Genomic DNA, 16546 nt, shown 5'->3' on the forward strand with positions numbered 1-16546 from the left:
ATGCTCAATCTGGCTGCAGTGGACATAGCCATTTGTTTGGCTAGAAGATCCACAGAAAGCCAGTTGAGCGTAGTAAACAACGACTTTGAGGGAGTTGTTCTTAGGACAATAGTAAGAAGAAGCTCGGAATATCACATAACCTTTCCAAGGTGCTGCCTGTGTGAAGCTTTCTCGGGTTTATTTAGCGCTGTGATAAGTTTAGATGCTCTAGAAAGCAAATTTGTAATCCAAGATAGTTTCTTTTCTAAAATAACGCCTAAGTAATTAGCGCTATCCGAATGCTTCAATACCTCGCCGTTTAGCCGTGGAAGAGGAAAAAGAGTGATTTTGTGTCCCGTTTTGCTTGGATTTACACTAAGACCACATTCAACGCTCTATTAGCTTATGATCTTTAGAGCTTATTCTAACCTTTGAGATAATGTTTCAAGATGTTCGCTTGATACCGTTACATCATCGGCATAGACAACTGTTTTGAAGCCAAGAGAGTTTTATTTTACCAGAAGACTGTTGATGGCCATATTCCTTAAGTATGTCAGAGTATTTCTTATCGTTCTTTTAGATATTAGTATGTCACCTAAAGATTATTTAAGGATCCTATTTGAGATTAGACTCTCAACAAACCCCACAACCCTGTCAAGCCCTATATTAAATAGAGATTGACAGTTAGAAGTGAATTCGACGTTATTAAATGCGACTTCTGTATCAAGAAAAGCCCCAAGAGTATGAAGAGACGTCTCAACAGATTTGCCCTTTATGTATGCATGTTAAGAAGAACGCTGTCCCTAACTTATACCTGATTTAAAATCGAAAATTTTAGCTCCATATAAATGAGGCCATCCTAATATCTATTCATATACAATTTATGAATAACCACTTTTCATTGATAACCAAGAAATTTGTTTATATTAAATAAAAAGTTTATTTGGTTACGCATGACTACAAATAGAAATTAATAGAAATCGTTTTAATCAATTACAACTGTAGCTTCAGTTTCGCACTACATTGCATGTAATCATTACATGATCATGTTTGAAAAAAAAATTGTTGATTGTATGTTTGTATGTTGTTATTTTACACAATTCGATAAATATTGCCAAAGTGTTAACGATCGATAGACAGCAGAAGTTAAAAGCAAAAAAATTTAATTTAATATTTAACACAGTGTTTCGTATTGATTATTATTGCGTATTAACTTTTAAAGAAGAAGGCTTACAAAACCGAATTGGATATTTGATTTTAAATGATTCTGAGAAGTTTTTATGAGTCATTTTTAATAGATAATGATGATTAATAAGATGTTTAAAAGATCAAATATGTAAATGTCTTAGATTTATTATTCAAAAAGGTATAGAACCCTTTAAATAATATATCTAGTCTTTTAACCATAACCACAATACTGTTCAATAATTGAATATAAATTAAAAATTACAGAAAAAAATAAATCAAACGTTAACAACTATTCATTCAAGTTGTCAATGTCAGATGAAATATTCGAGAAAATTATATTCATGAACACTTGTTCGTACCATTTTTTTTTAAATTTATCTCGCAAAAAAAACTTCAATTCAAGAAAAAAAAATTACGTAGTTAGACTTTAAAATCATTAACTCTTTAAGTGATTCTTAAGTTATTTGACCTTTAAAAAGTAAATAACATATTTTGAACATACATATTAAAACAAGACTTCAATTACCCGAAATAACGTTGGAAAAAAACCAAAAAAATTATAACGAAAAACCACAACTTCTAATGATAATATTGACGAGATACATATACATACATACATGTATTTGTAAATTTACGAGCGGGTAAATAATGAAGGTAAATATACATCAGGTATACATTGAAAAAAACTAACTTTTTATGGCTTGAAACAAAAACGGTTTATACACTCAGCAAATCTTAACGATTAAAGTTTAGCATCACGCAACTAACATGATTTTCAAATCCGAGATAATGAAGTCAATCAATGTCAGTCTCGAAGATGATTGACATCAAATGATATTAATCATCTTTATTCGTTAAAAATTAAAGTTATGTGAAGTCAAACTTTTTACCCTCGATTTATAGTAATTTTAAGCCCTTCGATCTCGATCTAAACTTCGTAATTTTAATGTTTACATTAAAAGAACCCAGTTTCCTTAAACTTTGTTGATATCCCTCGTATTTAGGTTATATTTATCTTAATTCCTACTAAAACACGGATTACGAATTAAACAAATATTTAAATTATTAAATACGACTTAATATTCGTGTAAAAAATGTTGTTTTTTTAAATAAATAAATTATTTTCTTTAAATTTTTAATGATAAACACGTTTAGTTAGAAATAATATTAAAAATTCCTATAGTACCAAAGAAATTTTTTAGTACTTAAAGTACTAATAATCATAAAAATGATTATCATAAGCCCCAACATTTTATTTTGTTTTTACCCCAAAATTCCTTTAAGTGTACTATGAACACCGACTTCAAAAACTTGATTTTTTAGCATAAATTTTAAAATTCAACCGAAAAAAAAAACAAACAAAAAATTGCCAAAATACTAAATGCAACCTTTTCATCACAATTCACTCACTCATTGCCAAGACCATTATAAAAAAATTGTATATAATTTTTTTTTTGTCCAAATTTGCAAACTCCATACAACAACGTTTTGTAAACAAGTGTAGAGGGAGAAGTTAAAAAGCCGGCTTTTTTGGTTGTTATTGTTGCAATAAATAACTACAATACACAGCTGCCAAATCTATAGCGATTTGTTGTTGCTTTTGCTGTTGTACTATATAACGGGTATTTCAAATATTGGAAGATTTTTTCAAATAGATATTTTTGGCCTCCATTATACATTCAAATAGTTTTATTTTTAGACATTAGTCTAAATAGTACATTATCTGAACTACGCACTAGACTATAGTTTAATCTATAGATTAGTCTATAGTCTAAAATACAGACTAGACTGTAGCATAAACTGTAGACTGAACTGGACTATAGTCTAAACTATAGATTAGACTAGTCTAGTCTATAGTCTAGTCTAGTCTAGTCTATAGTCTAGTCTATAGTCTAGTCTATAGTCTAGTCTATAGTCTAGTCTATAGTCTAGTCTATAGTCTAGTCTATAGTCTAGTCTATAGTCTAGTCTATAGTCTAGTCTATAGTCTAGTCTATAGTCTAGTCTATAGTCTAGTCTATAGTCTAGTCTATAGTCTAGTCTATAGTCTAGTCTATAGTCTAGTCTATAGTCTAGTCTATAGTCTAGTCTATAGTCTAGTCTATAGTCTAGTCTATAGTCTAGTCTATAGTCTAGTCTATAGTCTAGTCTATAGTCTAGTCTATAGTCTAGTCTATAGTCTAGTCTATAGTCTAGTCTATAGTCTAGTCTATAGTCTAGTCTATAGTCTAGTCTATAGTCTAGTCTATAGTCTAGTCTATAGTCTAGTCTATAGTCTAGTCTAGTCTATAGTCTAGTCTATAGTCTAGTCTATAGTCTAGTCTATAGTCTAGTCTATAGTCTAGTCTATAGTCTAGTCTATAGTCTAGTCTATAGTCTAGTCTATAGTCTAGTCTATAGTCTAGTCTATAGTCTAGTCTATAGTCTAGTCTATAGTCTAGTCTATAGTCTAGTCTATAGTCTAGTCTATAGTCTAGTCTATAGTCTAGTCTATAGTCTAGTCTATAGTCTAGTCTATAGTCTAGTCTATAGTCTAGTCTATAGTCTAGTCTATAGTCTAGTCTATAGTCTAGTCTATAGTCTAGTCTATAGTCTAGTCTATAGTCTAGTCTATAGTCTAGTCTATAGTCTAGTCTATAGTCTAGTCTAGTCTAGTCTATAGTCTAGTCTATAGTCTAGTCTAGTCTAGTCTATAGTCTATAGTCTAGTCTATAGTCTAGTCTATAGTCTAGTATAGTCTAGTCTATAGTCTAGTCTATAGTCTAGTCTATAGTCTAGTCTATAGTCTAGTCTGTAGTCTAGTCTATAGTCTAGTCTATAGTCTAGTCTGTAGTCTAGTCTACAGTCTAGTCTAGTCTAGTCTGTAGTCTAGTCTGTAGTCTAGTCTTAGTAGTCAGTATAGTCTAGTCTACAGTATAGTCTATAATCTAGTCTATAGTCTAGTCTATAGTCTAGTCTAGTCTATAGTCTAGTCTAGTCTATAGTCTAGTCTATAGTCTAGTCTATAGTCTAGTCTATAGTCTAGTCTATAGTCTAGTCTATAGTCTAGTCTATAGTCTAGTCTATAGTCTAGTCTATTGTCTAGTCTATAGTCTAGTCTAGTCTATAGTCTAGTCTAGTCTATAGTCTAGTCTATAGTCTAGTCTAGTCTATAGTCTAGTCTATAGTCTAGTCTATAGTCTAGTCTATAGTCTAGTCTATAGTCTAGTCTATAGTCTAGTCTTTAGTCTAGTCTATAGTCTAGTCTATAGTCTAGTCTATAGTCTAGTCTATAGTCTAGTCTATAGTCTAGTCTATAGTCTAGTCTATAGTCTAGTCTATAGTCTAGTCTATAGTCTAGTCTATAGTCTAGTCTATAGTCTAGTCTATAGTCTAGTCTATAGTCTAGTCTATAGTCTAGTCTATAGTCTAGTCTATAGTCTAGTCTATAGTCTAGTCTATAGTCTAGTCTATAGTCTAGTCTATAGTCTAGTCTATAGTCTAGTCTATAGTCTAGTCTATAGTCTAGTCCTATTAGTCTAGTCTATAGTCTAGTCTATAGTCTAGTCTATAGTCTAGTCTATAGTCTAGTCTATAGTCTAGTCTATGTCTAGTCTATAGTCTAGTCTATAGTCTAGTCTATAGTCTAGTCTATAGTCTAGTCTATAGTCTAGTCTATAGTCTAGTCTATAGTCTAGTCTATAGTCTAGTCTATAGTCTAGTCTATAGTCTAGTCTATAGTCTAGTCTATAGTCTAGTCTATAGTCTAGTCTATAGTCTAGTCTATAGTCTAGTCTATAGTCTAGTCTATAGTCTAGTCTATAGTCTAGTCTATAGTCTAGTCTATAGTCTAGTCTATAGTCTAGTCTAGTCTATAGTCTAGTCTATAGTCTAGTCTATAGTCTAGTCTATAGTCTAGTCTATAGTCTAGTCTATAGTCTAGTCTATAGTCTAGTCTATATTCTAGTCTATAGTCTAGTCTATATTCTAGTCTATAGTCTAGTCTATATTCTAGTCTATAGTCTAGTCTATAGTCTAGTCTATAGTCTAGTCTATAGTCTAATCTATAGTCTAGTCTAGTCTATAGTCTAGTCTAGTCTATGGTCTAGTCTAGTCTATAGTCTAGTCTAGTCTAGTCTAGAGTCTAGTCTATAGTCTAGTCTAGTCTATAGTCTAGTCTAGTCTATAGTCTAGTCTATAGTCTAGTCTATAGTCTAGTAGTCTATAGTCTAGTCTATAGTCTAGTCTATAGTCTAGTCTATAGTCTAGTCTATAGTCTAGTCTATAGTCTAGTCTATAGTCTAGTCTATAGTCTAGTCTATAGTCTAGTCTATAGTCTAGTCTATAGTCTAGTCTATAGTCTAGTCTATAGTCTAGTCTATAGTCTAGTCTATAGTCTAGTCTATAGTCTAGTCTATAGTCTAGTCTATAGTCTAGTCTATAGTCTAGTCTATAGTCTAGTCTATAGTCTAGTCTATAGTCTAGTCTATAGTCTAGTCTATAGTCTAGTCTATAGTCTAGTCTATATAGTCTAGTCTATAGTCTAGTCTATAGTCTAGTCTATAGTCTAGTCTATAGTCTAGTCTATAGTCTAGTCTATAGTCTAGTCTATAGTCTAGTCTATAGTCTAGTCTATAGTCTATAGTCTAGTCTAGTCTTAGTCTATAGTCTAGTCTATAGTCTAGTCTATAGTCTAGTCTATAGTCTAGTCTATAGTCTAGTCTATAGTCTAGTTCTATAGTCTAGTCTATAGTCTAGTCTATAGTCTAGTCTTAGTCTAGTCTATAGTCTAGTCTATAGTCTAGTCTATAGTCTAGTCTATAGTCTAGTCTATAGTCTAGTCTATAGTCTAGTCTATAGTCTAGTCTATAGTCTAGTCTATAGTCCTAGTCTATAGTCTAGTCTATAGTCTAGTCTATAGTCTAGTCTATAGTCTAGTCTATAGTCTAGTCTATAGTCTAGTCTATAGTCTAGTCTATAGTCTAGTCTATAGTCTAGTCTATAGTCTAGTCTAGTCTATAGTCTAGTCTATAGTCTAGTCTAGTCTAGTCTATAGTCTAGTCTAGTCTATAGTCTAGTCTAGTCTATAGTCTAGTCTAGTCTATAGTCTAGTCTATAGTCTAGTCTATAGTCTAGTCTATAGTCTAGACTATAGTCTAGTCTATAGTCTAGTCTATAGTCTAGTCTATAGTCTAGTCTATAGTCTAGTCTATAGTCTAGTCTATAGTCTAGTCTATAGTCTAGTCTATAGTCTATAGTCTAGTCTATAGTCTAGTCTATAGTCTAGTCTATAGTCTAGTCTATAGTCTAGTCTAGTCTATAGTCTAGTCTAGTCTATAGTCTAGTCTAGTCTATAGTCTAGTCTAGTCTATAGTCTAGTCTAGTCTATAGTCTAGTCTAGTCTATAGTCTAGTCTAGTCTAGTCTAGTCTAGTCCTAGGTCTAGTAGTCTAGTCTAGTCTATAGTCTAGTTCTAGTCTAGATCTCGTCTAGTCTTAGTCTAGTCCTAGTCTAGTCTCGTCTAGTCTAGTCTCGGTCTAGTCTAGTCATAGTCTGGTCTAGTCTAGTCTATAGTCTAGTCTATAGTCTAGGTCTCTAGTCTAGTCTATAGGTCTAGTCTCTAGTCTAGTCTATAGTTCAGTCTATAGTCTAGTCTATAGTCTAGTCTATAGTCTAGTCTATAGTCTAGTCTATCGGTCTAGTCTATAGGTCTAGTCTATAGTCTAGTCTATAGTCTAGTTCTATAGTCTAGTCTCTAGTTCTAGTCTCTCGTCTAGTCTATAGTCTAGTCTATAGGTCTAGTCTATAGTCTAGTCTATAGTCTAGTCTATAGTTCTAGTCTATAGTCTAGTCTATAGTCTAGTCTAATGTCTAGTCTATAGTCTAGTCTTATAGTCTAGTCTATAGTCTAGTCTATAGTCTAGTCTATAGTCTAGTCTATAGTCTAGTTCATAGTCTAGTCATCTTAGTCTTAGTCTATAGTCTCGTCCTATAGTCTAGTCTATAGTCTAGTCTATAGTCTAGTCTATAGTCTTAGTCTATAGTCTCGTCTATAGTCTAGTCGATCGTCTAGTCTATAGTCTAGTCTATAGTCTAGTCTATAGTCTAGTCTATAGTCTAGTCTATAGTCTAGTCTATAGTCTAGTCTATAGTCTAGTCTATAGTCTAGTCTATAGTCTAGTCTATAGTCTAGTCTATAGTCTAGTCTATAGTCTAGTCTATAGTCTAGTCTATAGTCTAGTCTATAGTCTAGTCTATAGTCTAGTCTATAGTCTAGTCTATAGTCTAGTCTATAGTCTAGTCTATAGTCTAGTCTATAGTCTAGTCTATAGTCTAGTCTATAGTCTAGTCTATAGTCTAGTCTATAGTCTAGTCTATAGTCTAGTCTATAGTCTAGTCTATAGTCTAGTCTATAGTCTAGTCTATAGTCTAGTCTATAGTCTAGTCTATAGTCTAGTCTATAGTCTAGTCTATAGTCTAGTCTATAGTCTAGTCTATAGTCTAGTCTATAGTCTAGTCTATAGTCTAGTCTATAGTCTAGTCTATAGTCTAGTCTATAGTCTAGTCTATAGTCTAGTCTATAGTCTAGTCTATAGTCTAGTCTATAGTCTAGTCTATAGTCTAGTCTATAGTCTAGTCCATAGTCTAGTCTATAGTCTAGTCTATAGTCTAGTCTATAGTCTAGTCTATAGTCTAGTCTATAGTCTAGTCTATAGTCTAGTCTATAGTCTAGTCTAGTCTATAGTCTAGTCTATAGTCGAGTCTATAGTCTAGTCTATAGTCTAGTCTATAGTCTAGTCTATAGTCTAGTCTATAGTCTAGTCTATAGTCTAGTCTATAGTCTAGTCTATAGTCTAGTCTATAGTCTAGTCTAGTCTAGTCTATAGTCTAGTCTATAGTCTAGTCTAGTCTATAGTCTAGTCTATAGTCTAGTCTATAGTCTAGTCTAGTCTATAGTCTAGTCTATAGTCTAGACTATAGACTAGACTATAGACTAGACTATAGACTAGACTATAGACTAGACTATAGACTAGACTATAGACTAGACTATAGACTAGACTATAGACTAGACTATAGTCTAGTCTATAGTCTAGTCTATAGTCTAGTCTATAGTCTAGTCTATAGTCTAGTCTATAGTCTAGTCTATAGTCTAGTCTATAGTCTAGTCTATAGTCTAGTCTATAGTCTAGTCTATAGTCTAGTCTATAGTCTAGTCTATAGTCTAGTCTATAGTCTAGTCTATAGTCTAGTCTATAGTCTAGTCTATAGTCTAGTCTAGTCTATAGTCTAGTCTATAGTCTAGTCTATAGTCTAGTCTATAGTCTAGTCTATAGTCTAATCTATAGTCTAGTCTATAGTCTAGTCTATAGTCTAGTCTATAGTCTAGTCTATAGTCTAGTCTATAGTCTAGTCTATAGTCTAGTCTATAGTCTAGTCTATAGTCTAGTCTATAGTCTAGTCTAGTCTATAGTCTATAGTCTAGTCTATAGTCTAGTCTATAGTCTAGTCTACAGTCTAGTCTATAGTCTAGTCTATAGTCTAGTCTATAGTCTAGTCTATAGTCTAGTCTATAGTCTAGTCTATAGTCTAGTCTATAGTCTAGTCTATAGTCTAGTAGTCTAGTCTATAGTCTAGTCTATAGTCTAGTCTATAGTCTAGTCTATAGTCTAGTCTATAGTCTAGTCTATAGTCTAGTCTATAGTCTAGTCTATAGTCTAGTCTATAGTCTAGTCTATAGTCTAGTCTATAGTCTAGTCTATAGTCTAGTCTATAGTCTAGTCTATAGTCTAGTCTATAGTCTAGTCTATAGTCTAGTCTATAGTCTAGTCTATAGTCTAGTCTATAGTCTAGTCTATAGTCTAGTCTATAGTCTAGTCTATAGTCTAGTCTATAGTCTAGTCTATAGTCTAGTCTATAGTCTAGTCTATAGTCTAGTCTATAGTCTAGTCTATAGTCTAGTCTATAGTCTAGTCTATAGTCTAGTCTATAGTCTAGTCTATAGTCTAGTCTATAGTCTAGTCTATAGTCTAGTCTATAGTCTAGTCTATAGTCTAGTCTATAGTCTAGTCTATAGTCTAGTCTATAGTCTAGTCTATAGTCTAGTCTATAGTCCTAGTCTAGTCTAGTCTATAGTCTAGCCTCTAGTCTAGATCCTATATTCTAGTCCTACTAGTCTAGTCTATAGTTCTAGTCTATAGTCTAGTCCTATAGTCTAGTCTATAGTCCTTAGTCCTAGCTAGTCTAGTCTTATAGTCTAGTCTATAGTCTTAGTCTTATAGTCTAGTAGTCTATAGTCTAGTCTATAGTCTAGTCTATAGTCCAGTCCTATAGTCCTAGTCCTATAAGTCTAGGTCTATAGTCTTAGTCTATAGCTAGTCTATAGTCCTAGTCTATAGTCTAGTCTATAGTCTAGTCTATAGTCTAGTCTATAGTCTAGTCCATAGTCTAGTCCATATTCTAGTCTATAGTCTAGTCTATAAACTAAACTAAACTATAGCGATTTAAACTATGGACTACGGTAGTCTTAACTATAGACTACACTATAGTCTAAACTATTATCAAAATGTATTAATAAATATTTGAAATTAATTGTGCAATATTTGTTACACCCTGTCGTGATAATAACGTCGCTAAAACTGATGATGTTTAAGATAATGATAATGTGAGTAGTGAGGTAAGCAGTAGTGCTGCTCTAATGAATGTTAGTTGTTAAAATTAACTGATGAATGTGAAACTTTGTTGTATTTTAACAAATTAAATTAGTTTCGTATATATTTATTATTCGCATTCATTTTAATCACTTTGTTTTAAACATAAAATTGTTTATTTATTTTTTTTTTAATTTTACAATGTGTTTAATTTATATTTAATTTGATTTCTTATGACACAAATTAATTTCTCGTTGGCATTTCAGTAGTTTTTTTTAATTATAATTTAAAACAAACTTTTTAAAGTTTTAACAAGATTTTAATTCAAGTTTACGGTGAGTGACACACAAGTGCAAATGTACTTGATAAAATACGAAATAAATATTGTTTAAAATAAGTTAAATTGGAATGCTAAATATAAGATTATAATGAAAGTGAAATTAAGAATATTTCCGATTATTTCTACTGTGCGAGTTATGCCATTGTTATTAAAATGTTGAAGTTTTAGTTTATTTGACATTTTCACTATCTAGCTTTGCTGCATGTTTTTCAATAGTTTTTTCTCACTCACTCTATTATTCAAATTAACAATTTGAATACATTAACATTTAGACACAAGCCCATTATAATTACACATTTAAATATACACATAAACAGTGTTAAACCTATAATTAAATTTTAATTTTATCGATTTATTACAACAACAAAATCTAAACATAAACAAGTTTTCAAACTAGAATAATTTACAGAATCTTATCAGATTTGTTTACATTATAAACAAATAGATAGATAAATGTAGAACACTAAAGGTCTTTGAACTTATTTTTAGAATGGTCCAAACATATGTTTCTATATTATAGAAGAAAAAACGAGACACTTGGTATTAAATTTCCATACTGAAAATTATACTCATTCAAAATTTTCTTTATAAAAAGTATAAAAAGTAAGAAAAGTTCAAAGGTCACAACTTCTCCAGTTTTAAAAATTAATCTAAAGTTCTTTCGCTTAATAATCTCCTACTTGCGGGCGGTTTTGTAAATCTTAACAAATCTGTTTAGTTAGAGCCGGAAGCTAAAATTTTCTCTTCTTCCATTGAAAGTTCAAAGAAAACATTACTAATTAATTGAATTAAATGCATGACTAATTAATTAAAAATGCATAATTAATTTTAATTGAATAATGTTTTTCGCTTTAAATATGTATAGTTTTTTTTCATAAGGTGTGGCAAATTATAATGTAATAATAACACAGGCCAACAAATTTTTAACCCAGACATCAGATCTAACCTTAAAATCGGAAAGCCCCCGTTTTTGTTTATTCTAAGATATCGTATGGTGAAAGTAAAGGCAGGCAGGAAGAAGATATAACAGAGGTTAACATTTGTTTTACACACAGATTAGACTTTTAGATGACATAACATAATTTTATAAATATGTAAAGATATCTTTGCGCTGTTATAACGTCTCAAACATGGCCAATATCGAGGTTTTAAATCTTTATGAAACGATATCTGGAAAACATAATGTGGTGGAGAACCAGATTTAGATTCAGCGCTACTTAGTCCTCTAGAAAAGTAAATCTAAGTGGCTTGGTCTCGTCTTTTTTCAAATGTTGTTGGTCTGTGTAATTTTTAGAAAATACTTAAAACCTACACATGCCTACCTACTTTAAGACATTTGTTCTAAGTAGCAAAATATCTAAAATCAATAAACATATATATAAATATATTAAAGGTTTCCTATAATAACCAACTACATATTTATTTAAATTAACATTGTAAGAATTTAAGCGGTTAAAACTAGAATAGAATAGTAAAAACCCAAGAATATTCTCTTCCATAACTTGAAAGATGTTGAAGAAAAGATTTAAAAAAACCGGATTCTAAATTATTTAAAGTAGTAAATCTGTTAAAAACATTCCAATACTAACATAGACAAGCATAAATTAACATAAACTATAAAAAAATTAAATTTATTTACATCCAATGGAGTAATTAACGATTTAGAACGTGAAGTTTTTTTATTTCATCTAAAATTTAAACAAAAAACACAGGAAAGATCATAGAAATTGTTGAAATTCTGAATGAAAATATTCACAAATGTATGTACATTAGGGGAGTTCAAAAAATAATTATATTGCTCAGATGGTTTTTACTTTGAATATTAGTGTCAATCAGATTAGGCTTTCGACGAGGATTTTTGTAGTACTCGACGACCTGATTTTTGTTACGAAGAAATAGGATCGATTTAAGGATCGGGTACATCAACCGGGGTGACTTACTTTAAGGACTCCCGGCCTCACCTCCGATGAGACCAAATTCAATACTTAAGCTAGACAACACTTTAAAATCGAACTAAAAGTTTAGAAGTTACCGATTTATTTTCTTCTTTTTTCTTTTCTATACCACTGTACATAGTTAGTTAGCTTCTTCATGATCCAGTTTGATCATCCATTTCAAATTGCTTAATATTGAACCCTATTTACCCTTATAACGCTTTTCCATCCATTAAATGTCCTTATCTCCCCGGTGCATATTACCTTGATGATCTTCCCCATCTTGCAATCCGGGGGAAAAAAGTGCTCCCAATATTTCTAATATGCCGGGACTATAAAGTGGTGGTGTCAAATATATCCTCGGCCTTTCTTTGGAATGATTTTACCGGGTGTCGAATCAGGGAGCCCTATAATCTCTACCCTGTGGGCTACCTATAATCAGTAGGTCACAGGGTAGAGATTCGTACTTTGTCTTGTCCCGGTTAATGGAAAAGTCCCTATGGGATATTCGTGGTGGATGTGTTTTAAACCCAAAATCGCAGGAAGAGAATGTTGGTTAAAAGGCTGATGCTCGCCAAAGTCTACATACTTATACATAATTCGTGATAAGTTCGGTCGGTTCGGACTAAGCGTCGGAAATGAATTGGTGTCAATTGTATATGACATGGAATGGATGTAATGGTATGAGGGCCCCAGCATTCTTATACATATAGTGACGCTTTTCGCAAAGAATGTGTCCGATGAATGAGAAGTGTGTCGGGTGGAATCGTGAATGATGTAAAGTATCTTATACAAGTGGTACCATTGCATTTCTCTTTCCTGTAAAGGGTATGTTCAGGTTTTACTCTGTTCAATGTGTTTTCTGTTAGTAAGAACAAGACTTCGGCTTATTTGATAGATTCGTTTCTACCGATTATGTCCTCTAGGTGCTGTTGTCGAATCAACAGAGGTCATCTCAATAGCGTGGCTATAAACGGAAGTGACTTTTTGCATTTCGGAAGTTACACAACGTAGCAGCAATTGTCAGATATTATATAGCTCTATAACTAAGTGCTTGTACATGGACCATCAGAACCACGTACAAAAGTTTCCATCGGCGTGTAAGAAGCACTAAGGGCCGGATTCGTCGGATATTAACAGATATAAACAAAAAGGGGAGGTGGTGAGTCATCTGACAAGCTAACTCTGTGATTGTAAAAGTACCACCGAGAAATAAAGCCAGCATTACAGGTGTTAACACCTTTTCTTCGGAAAAATATACGATTTAATGTTTGGATAGGTCCAAACATTGACAACACAGAATGTTATATGATCATCACTATTTCGGATATATCATATCATATTTTAGGGAGAATCTAAAAATTCAGCTTATTCTTAACAAATTTAAATTGCAATTTCAAAGAAGTTTATTCACAACAACTATAGCAATAATCATTAGGATTGGGGGATCTAATAGACATCCAAACCTTAAAAAGCAAATTAATCGCTTAAAGACCTAAAGCTCATGTACTAAAAGATACCATAGGATGGCTTTGTCGGTATATAAACAATTAAAGATTATTATTTAATAACAAATTATTTATTAATTATAATTGTTTAAAATTTCAGAAGCGACATAGTTTGTGGAAACAAAGCTCTTCTCCGAAACCTCCAAATATTTAGAAAGCATAATTTGTTTAAAAGTACGAAAAAATTGCACCCTAATAGCCATCTACATGTTAGGGTTTAATACTCTTTATTAAAATTCAGTCAAACGTACCTACATTCACATTTTTGTTTTGTTTTGTTTTTGTTCGCACTGACTTTCTTTCGGTCTCTAATAGACAAATGCCAATAAAATTGATTGCATCATAGAAAAAAAAGTAAAAAAAACACTAAACACTTAAATGGGAAACACACATTGAAACTTACATACAAACATATGTATTTTAAAATTAACAATCAAATCAAAATGTACTGTTGTTGTAGGTATATAAGCAGTGTGTGGTTGAAGAAAAAAACAATAACAACTAAATATGTACAAATACGAAAAAAAGTAATAAAAAGTAGTATGTAAATTGTTTGTAACAAAAAAACTTGGTCGTCCATTGAATTGTTGTATAGAAAATAATATTCATCAAGTTTGTTACTTAAGTCTTTTGATTTAAACAAACATTGTCACACAAACACTAGCATACGCACATGCATACATTTGCATGCAGATTTTTTTTACTTTTTTGTTACACACATCCGTACACATACATTTATGCATAATTATTACATAGTTTTATTTATTTTTATTATAATCTTTGTATATGCTTGCATTCATTCATTCATTCATTCATTAATTCAGTCATTCACTCGTTTAATCATTCAATCAATAATGGCCGGTGAAATACACAAACATTCACTCATTCATTCACTTACTAACTTAACTGTTTAGTTGCTAAATAGTGAAATGAGAAGGCAGAGATGGAGAAGAGTAAAAGAAAGCACCGCTAATTGCTTAAATTAGTTGTAACAACAATTTAGTATTTTATGTTATTGTTGTCTATTTTTTAAACTAGAAAATAAACAAATTAATACTTAAAAGAAGTTCAATTAACAGTTTTGTTGTTGTTGTTTGACTGGCTTACACCTTAAAGGTGTTAACGAGCTAAATAATTGGTTTTAACCATGTTAATAACTAAATTTTAAAAGGCCAACATACAGAAATAATTTTCCCAAAAGTTTATTTTTTTTTTTTTTTGTAAATAGTCTGCCAAGTTTTCTTATATTTACAAATAAAATGTTAATAAAAATATTTAAACAAAAACACTGGTAACAACTCATCTACATATTTGGTATTGTATTTGTATTTATATTACATAAATTTTGTATATTGACCATAATTTAAATAAATGTTGTATATAAATGTTGGTCTACCAACAACAACAACAATATGTTGACTTTTTTACGCACTACTTAATATTAGTTTTTGTTGCCTTTTTTATACACTTTCCAAATGACTTTTAATAAATATTTTTTTGTAAACACTTTAAATTTTTTATATACTCTTATATATATTTTGTTAACAGACTTCGTTTATAAACTTTACGTTGTTTTATTATTATTACTTTTTTTAATTTATTAATTAATGTTTACTTTATTAACAAAACACAACCAACCTTTTCAATGTTCACAATAAAACTAAAAGTTGTATTTTACTTGCACTCCTAATAACGTCAGTTAACTCAAGTTAATATTTGAAATAAAATTTTAGCTTAACGGTTAAACTCCCTACGGTTAACTCTCTCTTTTTTTACTTTTACTCTCTTTCTCTCTCTCTCTGTGAGTAAACCACAATAGTTTGTTAAAATAAAAATAAAATTCTATCGTTGTTTTGTTTAGATGTTTGTGGTAAATTGTGGAATCTCCAGATAAAGTTATGACGTATAGTTGTTTGATCAGCTCTACTCATAATACATAGCTTTGTAAGCGGTCTGACTGGCTGGCTCAGTACTATCCACTGTTGCCAACTTTTTTCCCAAAAATATCGCTAAAGTCGACTGAAAAATAGCTAGAAAATAGCTAAATTCAAGACATTTTGAAAAATTTAGCGATAAATCGTCAAAATAATATTTATTATATGATTCTGATAAAAAATAGCTAAAAAAAACTAGCTAAATTTTTCAGATTTTTTATATTATTCTAAAAAGTCAGCGATTTATCGCTAAAATCTATATACGTACGTAGGAATGGGATAGTGATACAAACACATCTTATAACAAACACATAAGAGAATCTTTTTTTTATGTTAAATATTTTCACTTTGGGTTAGGAAAAATGTCAAGTTGAGGTTAATTTCGATATGCGATTGCTTAAGAAATGTTGTAAAGATAAATTGAATTTCGAAATGCTGGCCTTTATGGATCGATCCTTTATTTTCGGTATAAGAGTATTATATATTTTTCCATTACAATACAATTACAAATTATATTCTAACCTAATTTACCGAGCAGGGTGACGATAACCATACGACCGTTGTAGTGTAGCAGAACAGGATCTCTGCTGGGAATCGAACCCACAACCCCCAGACTGACAGGCTAGCACACTACCAACTAGCCTACCGGGGCACCCAAGATTATTATTATACACTCCTTTTGTGGGAAGTTTATCTGCAATATCGATATGCGGCCCTATACGCCTTAGAAATGATGTAAATTTTTAGGACTTCATGGATCGATCCTTTCGTCACTTATTTCCAATGTTCACTATTTTTTAGAGTTATGGTAAATTTTATTATCACTCACTCACTTACTAAAAGACTAGAATAATTAAATATTCGTTTTTTAATTGAGTACAACAAAATATACCCCTTTTAAAGTTTTTCGTATATAACTTTACCTGTACGCACAAATATTTGCACCTAATTATGTTCTTCAGAACATTCAAAATAATGTTCTCAAATAATTTACATTGAATGAATATTTTTATATACATACATATATGTAAATATCG

The 16546-nt window shown here is 31.2% G+C and overlaps 1 protein-coding gene across 1 annotated transcript in view; it reads right to left on the minus strand.

The window, feature by feature from the left end:
• Window positions 1-15243, minus strand: part of LOC119607662 (protein yellow) — a 29857-nt gene extending 14614 nt beyond the window's left edge. The window contains exon 1 of the mRNA XM_037961716.1: window positions 15214-15243. The gene's annotated coding sequence lies outside the window, so the exon portion shown is untranslated. The remainder of the gene's footprint in view (window positions 1-15213) is intronic.
• Between the last annotated feature and the right edge of the window lie 1303 nt (window positions 15244-16546).

This window comes from Lucilia sericata, unplaced genomic scaffold (assembly GCF_015586225.1).
Source record: "Lucilia sericata isolate MDLA Ls3-8-SP2 unplaced genomic scaffold, ASM1558622v1 Contig000725F_arrow, whole genome shotgun sequence".
Lineage (NCBI taxonomy): Eukaryota > Metazoa > Arthropoda > Insecta > Diptera > Calliphoridae > Lucilia > Lucilia sericata.